We start from the raw sequence: 16103 nt of genomic DNA on the forward strand, positions 1-16103 counted from the left end.
GGCGGGCACTTATTCCAGGATGGCCACCCGAAGCAAGCGTTGGACTCGAGCTGAGACTATTTATTTATTATTCCTTGCTTCGCACTTTCATCCACTGCTGTCTGGCCTTGTGAGCGGGATATGGCAGTGGCCTGAGGTAGAAGTATGGTCTTCTGCCTCCGTGTTTCGGTCCTCTATCTCTCTTCTCCTCCTCAGCTGACCAAAGTGAAGCAGTATATTTGTGTCGAGCTGCTTATTCAAAACTATAATCAAAATCAAAGTGAAAGTTTTACTTATTGTGTGGTCTTCTGTGTTGTAACCGAAAATAAAAGAAGCAGGAACTGGAGTCTGTTTTCTTCCGGTAGACGTAAATACGTCACGCTCACCCCTGTCCAATCAGAACCCTCCCAACCCCCAGACCTTAAGAGGAATTGAATAAGGACGATTAAACATGTTTTCCATGTAAACCTCAATTCGGAATTACTATTTCCACTTTAATTCCGAATGATTTAATTCTGACTAATTAATTCTGAATTAAAAAACATCATGTAACCGTGGCCACTGTGGCAACAACAAGAAGAGAGCAAGCTCCCAGAAGGAGGATTCTTCTGACCATCCTGCTACAAAACGAATATCATGTAAGTAGCCCAGGTATAAGTTTTATTAGTGTTCTCTTGGGGTTAACCTGGGAAGTTAATGCCGGCTCTTGATGTAGGTATAAACTGTTAGATAAATCATTTTCTGTGACAAATAGTTTTTCTTTGGGGCCAGTTCATTTCTTCTGAAAGCTGAACTAAACACTCAAAATTAAACTGTATAGTGAATTAAGAGAACAGTAACATAACATCAAGGAAAACAACACTTCAGAAACAGTACTACTTACACTTTACAAACACAACTATAGGCAATTTAAGCACTTGTCCATACTCTTGCAGCATACACTACATAGACCATACCAACATTTGAATCGCTACAGTGCCATTGCCCGCCTCTACCTTGGCAATGGGGGCCTTAAAATAATTTCCACATGTGAAGGCAGACGATGAATGCCTCGGGGAACTGTCTGAGGTACATCAAGGACCATAGCTGGGGAGGTGTGGATGTATACTGGCTGGGCAGTGCCACCTCATACCGAGTCCTTCATTGTCCCAACCACCACAGTTCATGATGTTGTCCATCGGATGGCTGGAAGCATCATCAGCATCATGAATAGAGGGGTCCATCTCAGCAGCATTGATGGGACACACATCAGGATTAAGCCACCTGCAGCAAACAAAGAAGATTACCTCAACAGGTAACGCGTGTAAACAATGCCACTTCATATTCAAAGTTTTCTTTAGTTTCATATCAATGTCACCAACTGCAGATTAAATTTTGTCTTTTCTACAGGAAGCTTTTCCATTCAGCTGCAGGTGGTCTGTGATCACAAAGACCGCTTCCTGAATATATTTATAGGTATAAATAAAACTCAACATTAGATTAACATGTTAAAGCAATATAGCTTACTCTCCTGAAGGGGTAGTTCTTTAAAAACAATACATAATTAGTCATTGTGTTAAATTTCCAGTGTTTAGCTGTAACCTCATATTACCTTTGTGTGGAATTTGTACTGATCTTTTAATTGTTGACTGTGAACTTACTTCACATATTCAGGAGAAACTTTCCTATAAGACATCTCAGAAGTGTTTGTACCTACTTCTTTTAACAGAGACTAGTTTATACCATGTACACTACAATGAAACATTCATGATACACCAACTTTGTTCACAGGGCTTCCTGGCTCTGTGTGTGATGCCAGGGTCCTGCGGTGGAGCTCCATTCATATGAACCAACTTTACTCCCCTCGTGGCTGGTGCATCCATGGGGATGGGGGGGTTATCCCTGCCGCGCTGCACCAATCAGCCTGTTAACACCATACAGGGAGCCGCTGCAAAACCCTGTTCAGGCCAGATACAACCGGCATCATTCCAAGGCCAGGTGTGTGGTGGAGAGGGCGATTGGTATGATGAAGACGCGATGGCGGAGCATCTTCCTCAAGACCCTGGAGGTGAGAGAAAGTGCCAATGTTTTATCTAACTACACATAACTCTGACAGCTGCTGAGCAGCAGGAAGGATAGATGAGCAGAGTGGTATAGGAGGGGACATTCAGATTGAGTTGTAGAGAATAAGTTCCAAGGGTAACAGAGCAACGTTATTCAGACCACATTTCTTTAAGTTGTATTGACATGATGCCATTGTATTAAAATGATGTTTATTTCCGTAGGTTAAGTCCACCTTTGTGCCAGCAGTGGGGTCCACCTGTGCCTTCCTCCACAACCTCTCCATCTCCAATGGGGATCTGGCCAGAGATGGAGGAGGCAGCCATCCACGGCAAGGCCGACCAGCCCAACCACCCTGAGGGTGAAGTGCCAGGGGACAATTTGTGCTGCAGGATCATAACTATTGATTTTATGCCTTGCTTCTGAAGTGCATTTCCTATAAATATTTAATCCCTGTGTTGTTGTTAAATTGCACTCCATTAAAACCAGTTTGCTCCTGTTTTCATTGCTTGTATCATCTTTTTTTAACTTGCCTTTCTACTCTGTAGCTTCTATGATCTGTGTAGTAGCACCTTGATATTTCCTTTAGATTTAAAGTGTGCTAATAAAATGTATTCTAATTATAATCATTATCAGCTGTTTAAAATCCCTCAAACTGGAGATGGTGGCTGTATGACCTCACCAATGACACACAGAAAAGATTCATCTGACATTGCTTCTAACATTGAACTTTATTTAACACAACTTTTTTTTTCTTTTACTACATGTTTACAATTTATTTCAGAACTCTCTCTAACAATGCCATCCATTATATCAGCCTTCTGTCCTCCCTTCCCACATTCTCTCTTTCCCTCCTCTCTCTCTCTGTCTCTCTCTCTCTCTCTATCAATTCAATTCAAATTTGCTTTATTAGCATGAACGACGAGATATTATTGCCAAAGCACATAAATTCATACAGTACATTATATATATTCACAACACACTACACTACACCATATATACATTAATCACACACCATATTCATTACATATTATATTCATCACATACATATCAACCATATATGACATATTTTATATACATTAATGAACGATGGTGTCACCTATACAGCATATCTCAATGTCCTCACCCGATGCGGCGCGCTCACAAAACCTCCACCCAAAATCAAACACCATGGGATGCTGCGTCCCTCAGGCTGTGACAGGCAGACACATATTTAGCATCTATCTATCTCTCTATCTCTCTATCTCTCTATCTCTCTGCCCAAATGCTCTGGACTGGAGACGTGATACTTGGCTGCTGGCCAAGTACCTCATCCATGAGTGTGTACCACTTCCAGGATGACTCCGTACTGACGCTGGTCCTGGGGGTCTTCAGATCCTAAGACACATACACATCTCTCAAAGAGCTTGTTTAGCTATCAACGTAAAATATAAGGCATTTTAGTAACAGCTTTAGAGGGTGACCGCTCCGTTGTATTGACCTCGTATTTCTGTTGAGGATTCCCCACTTCCTCTTCACCTTTGTTGGGTCCACTCTCCAAACCATAGTGTAGTCTTTTAGACTTTAGAGTGTTCCTGCTCTGTCCCTAGAATACATGTAACGTTAATTGAACTGTGATATTTAATGAACTGTAAACTTGATTAATGACAGCTTGCTAACGCTGCCTTTGCAGTTATATCAAGCGGCATATTCCACGTGGGCTTTACAGTCGTTTTGACAACGATAGTCAAGTCACAACTGTATTTCTGTCTGCTTTAGAAAGAGTTAGTAATAACAAATGTTGAGAGTGATACATTTGTATTCTCTGGCTGACTTTATTTATTTATTTAACCTGACACTGACTTGTTCGTGTTTCTGTCCTCCATTTTGACCTGTCAACTATTATTATAACATTGTGGTAAACAGTATGCAGGGTAGACTGGTCCATTGCGTACTAAGGAATTTTCCAGAATCAGTACAACTACTACTACAGGAAGTACATCCTCTGCTGGGCCTTTTTTCTGACACAATCAGAAAAAAGGCCCAGCAGAGGATGTAGTTCCTGCGTCAGCTCAGGAAGTTCAACCTGCCCCAGGAGCTGCTGATCATGTTCTACACCTCCATCATCCAGTCTGTTCTGTGCACCTCCATCACTGTCTGGTTTGGATCCGCAACCAAACTAGACAAACACAGACTGCAGCTGACTATAAGGACTGCAGAAAAAACATCGGTGTCGACCTGCCCCCCATCCAGGACTTGTACCGGTCCCGGGCCAGGAAACGGGCAGGTAGCATCTTCGCTGACTCCTCACACCCTGGACACAAATTCTTCAAACTCCTCCCCTCCGGCAGGCGCTACAGATCACTGTGCGCCAAAACAACCTGCCATAAGAACAGTTTCTACCCCCTGGCTGTCACTCTGATGAACACTAAACCAGAACAGTGTCATACCTGTTGGATCAATACTCTCTGTAAATATACATGTAGATATACAATGTAACAATTCTCCAAGCAGAATTCCATATTTCTATTTATTTTATTATTTAACTACTATTTTATAATGTAAAACTACCTCTGCAACTCACCACTATTTTAGCCTGTACATATTAGTCAAGCCTATTTGTTGTTCTTTTGTATTTATACCTGATGTTATTGTTATTACATTTTTATTTTTTTATTTGTAGGGCTTATTCTTATGCCTTGTACAAAGAGAGCACCATTTACCAAGTCAAATTCCTTGTGTGTTCAAGCATACCTGGCCAATAAAGCTGATTCTGATTCTGATTCTGATTCTGATTCTGATTCTGAACTACTAGTATAGTAGGCGGTTTTGAAAACAGCCAATGTCTCTGGCAGCAAAGAGCCCCCGGGGAAACTAACAGCCTCTTCATCATGCTGGGAGGGTTCCATCAGATAGAGAGGTCACTAGCAAACATACATACAACAAAAAAACAAACAAAACAAAATTCAAATCATATCACACACACACAGTTCAGGTTTGGCGGGGCCTTAGTGTTTGGCTCGGCCCTACTCGTTGGGGGTCCATCGGGGCTGGGTGGGTGGCTGGTGTCCCTGTCACCCTCCGTCCCCCTGCTGCCCCCTCCCCTGTGGGGGCCTGGTCCGCGGCTGCCCTCGGGGCCGGGTTTCCCGGGGTTCCCTTGCGGTCCTCTTTGGGGGGTGGGGTGGCGCGCAGCTGGGGGGGTGTTACTACGGCAGCCATTGGGGTGTCCCTCCATGCCCCCACGGCCTGGTCCATCAGTCGCGGGGCGTGGGTGGGGGGCGTGGCTGGGGGGAGTGGTCGGGCCGTCTGGGGGGGGGCGGGGGGGATTGGCCCTGCCGCCTCCGCCGGCGCGCCGGTTGGTGGGCTCTGGTCCTGGTCCTGCCCGTCTGCCTGGCTGTCTGCTCCTGGTGCCGGGCTTCCTCGGCCCTGGTGGCTCCTTTGGCTCCGTCTTGGGGGGCTGTGGGGGCGGTGTTGTGGGGGTGTCCCTTGGGGGGGCTGCAGGATCTCTCCCCCCTCGCCCCCCTTTCCTCCTACTGGGTGACCTGGGGGTCGCCCTGGGTGCTCCGGCGGTACCTGTTTGCTTCCGGTCTGGGTCCTTGGCTCGTCCCCTGGCCTGGGTCTCCCGCGGCGGGTTGGGTCCTTCGGTCTGACTGCTCTCGCGGCCCGGGTGCCGGGCCGTACCGCTGGGCTGATCTGACCCAAGTGGTTTCATCTGCACCAGTGGTGGTCTTGTTACACAAATAGAACACAGCACGGCGGCAACCCTCTGCGACCCAAGCTTCAGTAATGATTGTGGACACTAAGGGTTGCTTAATCATTAGTATCACCCCACAGAGTTTTTTTGGCATCATGGTGAGATGGTCCCTCTCCATCTAAGTGTGTTAGGTCTCTCTCTCCTTCTCTCTCCCTGTCCCTTTGTATATCCTTATGTAATCTTTCTTTCACTTTCTCTTATTCTTATTTTTATTTTTTTTGGCCCACCTAGGTGTGCACGCCCTCTTTTACAGAACATGATATTAGCTGTCAATAAAAGATAGGCCAGAGTTCTAAGAGGGATGGTGATGGTCTCATGCACACAGTCACAAGCACAGAAGAAAAAGGTTTTCTTTCTTTTCTTTTGCTGCAAGAATAAATTGCATTAATATTTGACAGTTTGTGACAAACATGACACAAACCAGAAATATATATGCAGACAAGAGAAAGAAAGAAAAAGAAAAAGAAGAAAAAAAAAAAAAAAAAGAGAGGTATAGGGGGTGATTAGTGCCAGAGGAAAAAGTTACTCCCTGTAAATGTGTTCTGAGGGTAAGAACGAGTAAACTGAACTAAGTGGTAGGTATGAGTGTGGGTAGGTTTCTATTTGTTTCAGGGTCTGGGGTTGATAGAAAGGGGTTCATATTTAGAGCACCCGATAGGAGAGGGTTATCTAAGTGAGCTCTTTGTCTCTGAGAGGGGTTAGCCTGTCCAGGACATGTTGCTGTCTACATGGTGTTTTTATTGTTGGTGTCAAAGTTCACTGTAAATAAATGGCCACAGTGTGGTGTGCTCCATCTCCTGCCTCTGCCTCCATATATGGTCGTGACCATTACTAAGGTCTCTCTCTCAATCTCTCTAGTGGTAAAATAGACATGAGTTTTCATACCACATTGTAATGTCAGGACACTCTTCATCCAACCACTTGTGGAGAACAGTAAGCCGTTCTGTATAAAGAGCGATTCTAAGAATGTATCTGTACCTTCGTTCATGAGTGGAATCTAATCTCAGTACAAAGCGATGTTTAAAGGAACATCGATGTCAAATAATCTCACTTTGGACAGATTGATGTAGAACTTTAGGGCACAACCACATAAGATGACTGTAAGTACCACAGCTAGTTTTAACTTTACAACAAAATAGTGATGTGTCGGTCGCGAACGATCTGGCTCTAAGAGCCGGCTCTTTGAAGCGAACGACGGGAGCCGGCTCCTGACTGGGAGCCGTTTTTTTTTTAATCTCGTCTTTTTCTGTTAAAGCCTCATGTGATTGGTCAAGACATTTGGTGGCGTCTTAACCAATCACGTGTCTACATTGAGCAGAACGGGGAGGGGAGGGGTTACAGACACACACAGGACCGTGAGCACACTAACAGGAGGGAGACAAGAGAACATGCGCGACAGACAGAGAACGCACTGGAAAGGTGAGAAAATGAGTGACTGCAGGAAACAGTAAACTTTAGACACATTGAAATGGCATAGAGTCTTAATAGGCAGAGTTTAGACTGTGCAAGGTGAAAATGTCATCAATCAGGGTCCACAAAAAAACTGAAAAGGCACATTAGAAGTGTCTGTGAAGGATCTTAGTCATCCAGGTCATGGACATTAGAACTGTTTATCCATCAGTGCAATAAGTGAAGAATAAAGACAGTGAAGGGAACCTGCTGTTAATGGAGGTGTTTAAAAATTTATGAATAATATACATATAATCAGGGATTTGACCTTTTGTCTAATTGTGATGGGTCTTGTTTTTGTACTTTACAATTATTTTTTTTGAACACTGTTCCACGTTGAATATATAAATAAAGCCTTATGAATAATAAACTTTTGATATAATGTGTGTTAATGTGGAGAGGAGAGTCCGGCTGTTGGTTGAACCTCGGATGCAGGAGGAACAATGCGGTTTTCGTCCTGGCCGTGGAACACTGGACCAGCTCTACACCCTCGGGAGGGTGCTGGAGGGGGCATGGGAGTTTGCCCAACCAGTCCACATGTGCTTTGTGGACCTGGAGAAGGCTTACGACCGTGTCCCCCGAGGTATCCTTTGGAGGGTGCTCCGGGAATATGGGGTTGGCGCTGGGACGGTTTGCAGCTGAGTGTGAAGCAGCGGGGATGGGGATCAGCACCTCCAAGTCTGAGGCCATGGTGCTCAGTCGGAAAAGGGTGGCCTGCCCTCTCCGGGTCGGAGGGGAGTCTTTGCCCCAGGCGGAGGAGTTCAAGTATCTCGGGGTCTTGTTCACGAGTGAGGGGAAAAGGGAGCGGGAGATTGACAGACGGATCGGGGCGGCGTCTGCAGTGATGCGGGCGCTGTACTGGTCTGTCGTGGTGAAGATAGAGCTGAGCCAGAAGGCAAAGCTCTCAATTTACCGGTCAATCTACGTTCCGACCCTCACCTATGGTCACGAGCTGTGGGTAGTGACCGAAAGAACGAGATCGCGAATACAAGCGGCCGAAATGAGCTTTCTCCGCAGGGTGTCTGGGCTCAGCCTTAGAGATAGGGTCAGGAGCTCAGACATCCGGGAGAGGCTCAAAGTAGAGCCGCTGCTCCTCCGGATCGAGAGGAGCCAGATGAGGTGGTTCGGGCATCTGGTTAGGATGCCTCCCGGGCGTCTCCCTGGGGTGGTGTTTCGGGCATGTCCGACTGGGAGGAGGCCACGGGGAAGGCCCAGGACGCGCTGGCGAGACTATGTCTCTCAGCTGGCCTGGGAGCGCCTCGGTATCCTCCCAGAAGAGCTGGTGGAAGTGGCCGGGGAGAGGAGTGTCTGGGCTTCCCTGCTGAGACTGCTGCCCCCGCGACCCGGACCCGGATAAGCGGAAGAAGATGGATGGATGGATGGATGGATGGATGTGTTTCTTACATTAGTTACTCATTTTACATTGTTTTAGGTCATACATTCATTTAAACAAGAGAAAATCTGAGGAGCCGAAAGAGCCGGCTCTTTGTAGTGAGCCGAGCCAAAAGAACCGGCTCTCTAAAAAGAGCCGGAATTCCCATCACTACAACAAAATGACGAGCACATAGGAGCGCTGTTTGAATCCCAAATTTACATGCCTCAACGTGCCCCAAAAGTTGCACATGCATCAGGCCTGGCGAAAATTTCGATATTTTGGTGGTCCCATGAAAAAAATCCTAAAAATGGCTAAATAACCCCCCCCCCCCCCCTCCCCTTAATTTGCAAACTTCGAAGGGCCAGGCCCTCAAGAGGGTAAAACACTGGGGTTCAATTGCACTGACTCATTTTGCAGCTTAGTGACGAATGTCACAAAAAGTGTTTTGAAAAAGTTGAAATTGAATTATTTTTAAAGAATTGTTGCACTCACAGATGTTCTAAATCTGTTGATTAAAAATGATATGTAGCAGTGACGAATGTCACAAAGTATTTTGTTGAAATGTAGACTGGGAAGTTCTCTAGGTTAATTAACAGCACCCCTTTATCTGTCTCAGGTGAGTCTCAGCTTCACTGTAAACAGTTCCACAGAGGCTTCCCTCTGGCTTCCTTCAGTGGTATGAACCTGAAACAGAAACTGATGTTCTTGTGATGTTCTTGTAATTAACGGGTCTTCAGTTTGCTGAAATAACAACATCATGATGCAGATTAGTCAAAAGTCCAAAGTCCAAAGTCAAGCTTTGTCAGGTCTGTCCTCAAGAGGAGAAGAAAACTACGTCTACAATGTTTGTTTGTTGAATGGAGGTCTATGAAAGAGGATTAGAGACACTGATGGTTTTTTAGCTCTGACCAGAATTCTACAACACCTGCTGTTGCTCTCCATACAGACTATTTTTTTTTCTGACACCTGATTGGTGGATACTACTCAGACTACAGACAGAGACCAGAACCCTTCTCAGACTAAAACCCAGACCCTGAGATCCAGATCTGAATCAGAATCTGTAATTACAGGTTAGTTGTAGCTGAAAGTAAAAAGCTTTGTCAGGTCTGTCCTCAAGAGAAGAAAACTACGTCTACAATGTTTGTTTGTTGAATGGAGGTGGGATCCATCATTTCTGATGCTGCGTTCAAGGAAGTCAGGAAATCTAAACGCTGATTGTCTTCAGAGACACAGCATCAAGCAGATTTGTGTCTCAGTGTAAATGTTTGATCTAGAACAGATTGTTAGCTGCTCTTCATGCAGATATCTGTGTTACTCGTTATAGTCACATTCACAGAGACAGAGCTTCACCTGCACCTGCAAATACTTGCAGACACACAACAGGTTAAGAAGGCTGAAGTGTCTGCAGGAGCCTGGCAGTGTGTTCCAGGCTGATGGGTGCTAATTGCTGTTCAGTCCTGGTTCAGGTTCTGAGGTCCAGGTCCGTGGTCTGCAAGAAGGCAGCTGATGGGCTCTCAGAGACCACAGCAGCACCCAGAGGGGCAAAAACAGAGTCTTAATGAGCTGATCAGCCAATTACAGAGCAGCTGTGTGTGTGTGTGTTGGTGTGCTTGTGTGTGTGTGTGTGTGTGTGTGTGTGTGTGTGTGTGTGTGTGTGTGTGTGTGTGTGTGTCTGTGTGTGTCCTTCTTGACAGCCTCCTGATCAGAGCAGACTAGAACTAATGGACCTCAGTGGTTAAAGGTAGAAGTTTTGAGCTGCTAACATTAAATCAAGCATAAACAGTTTATCTGGTACATCTCAGAGACCGCCTTAGTTTAATGAAAACACACGTTATATTTTGAACCTGTTGGTCTCACATGACGTGAAACACACTCCTCTCCTTATCACAGCTGTACTCTGCTGACATTGCTTTAAAACAGTGTTTCCACTCTCTAAATTGCGAATCAGAAAAGGACACATTAAGCATGACAACCCCTGGTTTGTGGATTAAAAGTTTGGATCTCCCCACTGAAAAGCCCCTGCTTGGGGGGTAGTACTTTTCAAAGGTACCGGGACTTTCGAGGGGCGGGGCCTGCAATGCTGAACGTGTCTGATTGGTAGATTAACCTCAGTGTTCTTATTCCTCCCTCCGTCCACAATAACATCACACACATCTGTGATTCTCTTGATTTCTCTTTCTTTCATTAGTTTTGATTTGTTCTATCTTTTTTGTATGTGTGTGTACTTTTCAAAAGAAGAAGCTGTGATTCTCTTGATTTAGCAGCTTGTAACAGTAGTCTTCTCTCAGCCCACCGTGAATGCGTCTCTCCCGGTGTTACGGTTTTAAAAGTGACCCTGTAAACTGGAGACCTTCAGCTGAACGTGTCAGTGTTTGTGGAGTTTACACAGCTGTTGAAACACAGAGGGAGTTCCTGGGAATGCAAACTAGTTTAGTTTTTATTAAGATTTCAAAATATCCTCATCAGATATTTAATGATGGTCTAAAGACGTTTATGAGGGATGCATCCGGCTGAAAGTCTCCAGTTAACAGGGTCGCTGTTTAAACCAAAACACCGGCCGATCTCTGCCACGGCTTTTTGAGTTTAAAAGGATTTTAAAGGCGTGTTGAAACGTCTTTGCTACTCGCGCTTATCTCCTCTCACGTGTTGATTCAGTGAATCCATCTGTGATGAAATATAGCACCATCTAAAACAGACCAGCTGAGTCTCTTCATGCTAACAGGCTAACTGTTGTGTTGCTCATAATGATACCTACCTGTCCGTCTGCTTCTATGGTGTCATCTGTGATGAATGGCATTCCTCTTTGTTTTACTGCCCTCTACTGGTCTGGTGGTGTAGTGCATTTACTTTTTTTTTCTCCATACCTCACTGGCCTGATCTACACAATCTACCCGGGACTTCAGCCCGCGGTTGAAACACAGACAACAATGGGGGCACAGGAACCTTTTAGTTCAGGGGAAAGTAGTTCTGGGGGCTAAAAGACCCTGGAACTCTAGATCCAAATGCACCTTAAATGAACGTCATGCTGAGTCTAATTGTATTGTGGGCCAGGACCGGGCCAGATAGGCCAGGACCGGGCCTATCTGGGGAATGGGTTTTGCTTCTGTTTATCCTTTGTGTGTTTGCGGCAAAGGCTGTAGCTCATGGTGTGGTTTGTCGGGTCGTAAGTCAGCCAGGACCGAGGTCGGCCAGCCTCGTCAGTGTTCCAGTTTTCTTTGAAACGTGGTATAGTGACATTACTCCGTTCAGCTGTCTGATCCTCTTCTTGATCGTCTCCTGCCTCTTTGTTTATCCTTTTAGTTTGTGGTGGCTTCACGCCTGGAATGTGTCGCCACATCTTCCTCCAAACACTCTTCCCACCGTGCTTCTTCAAGCAAAGGGAATGAATAGAACTCCAGCAGCTGACGTCACGTCGTTCCAGACGTACCAAATCACAACACAAGTACAGCGCTCCGCGAGGGTCAAAGTAGCCAGACAGTTGGCAGAAATGGGCGAAAGGATGAAAACAAAACCTCACATGCAGTACAAAATGTTCCATCGGCCACTGGCGAGTGTGTGTTTTTGTTTTAGCCGCCCAAAAAATGTTTTACCCGCCATTGGAGCTTGGCGCTTGTTAATTTTACACCCTGGTGCAGCATTTAAACTTGATGCAGGCGTCTGACACAGCTCTGATTCCAGTAAACAAAGCCAGCTGCAGAGATCTGGCACACAGCACACTGTGGGACTGCTGCGTGTTTCCTTTGTGTTGGAGCCTGACGCTGTAACTCACAGCAGTTATCTCTCACTGAGTCTGACACAACAGTTCAAGTTTGATGCAGTTTGATGCTGCAGGCTGTAGCTCTGCACAGCATGCTTAATTGGGAGAGGAGCTTGTTACGTCCTCTTCGGCTGAACATGATGAAATCTTAGTTTTTCTCTGTGTGCAACATTAAAAGGGACACACTTGATTTATTTAACATGCTGGTAGCGTCTTTAAATGATACAAGGCACATTATCTGTAAGGCAGCTTCGTTTTTGATCGACTTTATTGGAGACATTCAGAGTTTTAGCGCCAAAAGTTGTATTTAATGTGTGTGAACTCCACAGTGGAAGTTGTGCTTGAAAGCCACTGTGCCCCGAGTGTGTGTGTGGGTGTGTGTGGGTGCAGAATGAGACATGCCGGTTCAGACGTTGAGCTGTGTGCCAGAAAAAGGATTGAGATTGACGACACAAAGGAGTGGTGTCCTTGAGCTTCCATTCTAATGAACACTGAGACTCTGCATGAGATTCTTCACCTTCCAAATTCTGTTTCAACTTCACTTTCTGCAGACGCTCCGCTCAGAATGAACGGACGGCGTCTGAAGGGCTGCTCTGGTTTGGTGTATTACAGATCTGCTTGTGACACGTCCTCTTCATTAGCTGTGAAACTATTTCTTTACTGAGAAGAGATTTATTCATCCAAATGTTTGGTTCAATTGTTCAACTTTAAGGTCTATTTTCATGAGGTGGAATCACAACACTGTGTCCTCTTTTAACAAACGTCATATTGAGGCGTTTTTTGACCTGAGTGATTACCCCTGAACTACGTGCGTTTCGACTGATGGACCCAGGGTCTAAATTTAGTTCAGGGGTCGCTAATCTCCCCCGTAAAAAGCCCCTGCTAGGGGGGTAGTACTTTTCAAAAAGCCCCGGGGCTTTTGGGGGGCAGGGCCTGCAATGCTGAACGTGTCTGATTGGTAGATTAACCTCAGTGTTTTTATTCCTCCCTCCGTCCACAATAACATCACACACATCTGTGATTCACTTGATTTCTCTTTCTTTCATTAGTTTTGATTTGTTCTATCTTTTTTGTATGTGTGTGTACTTTTCAAAAGAAGAAGCTGTGATTCTCTTGATTTAGCAGCTTGTAACAGTAGTCTTCTCTCAGCCCACCATGAATGTGTCTCTCCCGGTGTTCCGGTTTTAAAAGTGACCCTGTAAACTGGAGACCTTCAGCTGAACGTGTCAGTGTTTGTGGAGTTTACACAGCTGTTGAAACACAGAGGGAGTTCCTGGGAATGCAAACTAGTTTAGTTTTTATTAAGATTTCAAAATATCCTCATCAGATATTTAATGATGGTCTAAAGACGTTTATGAGGGATGCATCCGGCTGAGAGTCTCCAGTTAACAGGGTCGCTGTTTAAACCAAAACACCGGCCGATCTCTGCCACGGCTTTTTGAGTTCAAAAGGATTTTAAAGGCGTGTTGAAACGTCTTTGCTACTCGCGCTTATCTCCTCTCACGTGTTGATTCAGTGAATCCATCTGTGATGAAATATAGCACCATCTAAAACAGCACCAGCTGAGTCTCTTCATGCTAACAGGCTAACTGTTGTGTTGCTCATAATGATACCTGCCTGTCCGTCTGCTTCTATGGTGTCATCTGTGATGAATGGCATTCCTCTTTGTTTTACTGCCCTCTACTGGTCTGGTGGTGTAGTGCATTTACTTTTTTGTTGTCCATACGTCACTGGCCTGATTTGCACAGTCTACCCGGGACTTCAGCCCGCGGTGGAAACGCAGACAACAATTGGGGCACAGGAACCTTTGAGTTCAGGGGAAAGTAGTTCTGAGGGCTAAAAGACCCCGGAACTCTTGGTCGAAATGCACCTTTAATGTGCTCAGAAACATGTTTTCATTGAGGGGTGCTGCATGGAACTAATGTGATAATAATAGAACTCACAGCGAGAGCGCCTATGCATTGTAACATGGTTGGTGTAGGTGGAGAGAGCTAGCGATCTTAGCAGGCAGCAATTGACCCAAGATAGCAAGTAGCATCAAACGACCGAGTGGGGATATCCTCACAGCAGTTTATTACATAGAATCAAACAGTCAACGTTGTAGTACCAGGTCTCCACGGTGCTAAATTCATTTATCATACATGATAGATGGAAAATAGGCATTTGTTACTGTAAAAAGTCTGTTTTCTCCTGATGCTAGTTCACTGAACAATGTGTGGTGTGAAGTCAAACACGCCGGGTCCAGGGCAGGTTTCGAAGGTTTATTATCAACAGAAAGGATCAGCTCAGTGCAGACAAAGGACTGAGTTCGGATGTGGATGATTTGTACTATCAAACAAAAAGGGACAAAAAGGGAGATGTTAAATATCTAAATAAACAATGTTGCATAATACTGACAAAGATAACATAGAAATAAGGCGTTACTTACATCAATAATGCATCCACTCCAGGTAATAGTTCAAAACCACATGATACAAACATTTCAACAAAGGGAGTCACTGGCACATGGCAGGTTTGGAGGGAAAAGGAGGAACAAAGGCTTGGGTGCAGGCTTTTATAGTGTAGGGGGCGTGGCTTAGGCGATCAGGTGTGGCCTGGTGAATTAACAGTCAGGTAGAGTGGAGACTTGTGATTTAACAGTTACACCAACTTGTCACTGAATTAAACTGAGAGTCCTCTCTTGGTCTGAACGTAGTAAAGGTGAGGTCTCAGAGGATAACAGCTTCTCTGTATCTGTCAGACCAACACAGAAAGGTGGCACCACCCTGTGTATTCCAACACTTAGATTCTGACTGTTACAAGATCAAGATAGGGCTGGGTGATAATTCGATAATGATAATTATCGTGATATAATTTATCTATAAAAAATGTTCAATCCCAATTCGATATGAATAAACCTGTAATTAAACCCCAAACCACTTAAAATGGAGGGGACGCTAGTGAGCCTTAAATGCTAGTAGCCACCAGACATTAGGCAGAAGAAGAAGACTGCATTGAACAGCCAATCATGTCACAGGGTGAGAGGTAGGTGGGGCTTAAAGATGTTTGGACCGGGATGTAAACACAGCTGAAATGAGCGACAGCGACACTGAAGAAAACTAAAAACCTAGCAGCTCAAAGCAGAGTCGTTAGTCTGACACTGAGTCAATCTCAGTTTGACCCATGACAGCGTGTCTCCTGTCTCTTTTTCGTCCTGATGTTGGATCAGGAGTCTGTTCATTCATTCATCAGCTCTCTGGGCCTCACCGATGGAGGGCTCCTCTCTTTATTTCAGAGGTGGGGCTGCAAGAATAATCCTTATCTCATGTAGAGCGGTAGATCGAGCTTCTCTCTGAAGAAGTAGCTGCAGATGAGCTTCTCCTCCTCTGAAGTGACACCTGTGAGCATTGCTGGGCTCTCTTCCTCCTCCTGCGGTCCTCCAGGCAGTAGGGGGGGACTGGGGGACAGAAGGACTTGGTCGGGGGTCTTCATCATCCTCTGCAGCTGAAGGAGCTGGCAGGCAGGCTGGGTGGCACACGGCCTGGATTTTTAAGATCTCCCTGTGTGCGGGATGAAAGATTGAAGGCAGAGCAGGACCGCCACCAACTCTGCTGAGGACCTCACAGAGGACCGGCTGCTTTCAAGTTTTCTCTTTTAGCATCTGTTGCCATGCTAATGATGAATAACACATCATGTGAGAATAAATGGAGCCAGTTTTTCAAGGGATAGTATTTTGACTTTAAAGGACACTGATGCTGACTTAATGTCCGTCTGTCCATCATTAACCTACC

At 45.3% G+C, this 16103-nt stretch overlaps 1 long non-coding RNA gene across 1 annotated transcript; it reads right to left on the reverse strand.

Annotated features, from left to right (window-relative positions):
• Nucleotides 1-14580: 14580 nt before the first annotated feature.
• Nucleotides 14581-14950, reverse strand: LOC117830432. Its single transcript, XR_004634786.1, has 2 exons — nt 14762-14950; nt 14581-14661 (listed from the first exon to the last, which is right to left on the reverse strand). It is a non-coding gene; the product is annotated as an uncharacterized LOC117830432 (long non-coding RNA).
• Between the last annotated feature and the right edge of the window lie 1153 nt (nt 14951-16103).

Source organism: Notolabrus celidotus, chromosome 18 (assembly GCF_009762535.1).
Source record: "Notolabrus celidotus isolate fNotCel1 chromosome 18, fNotCel1.pri, whole genome shotgun sequence".
Classification (NCBI taxonomy): Eukaryota; Metazoa; Chordata; class Actinopteri; order Labriformes; family Labridae; genus Notolabrus; species Notolabrus celidotus.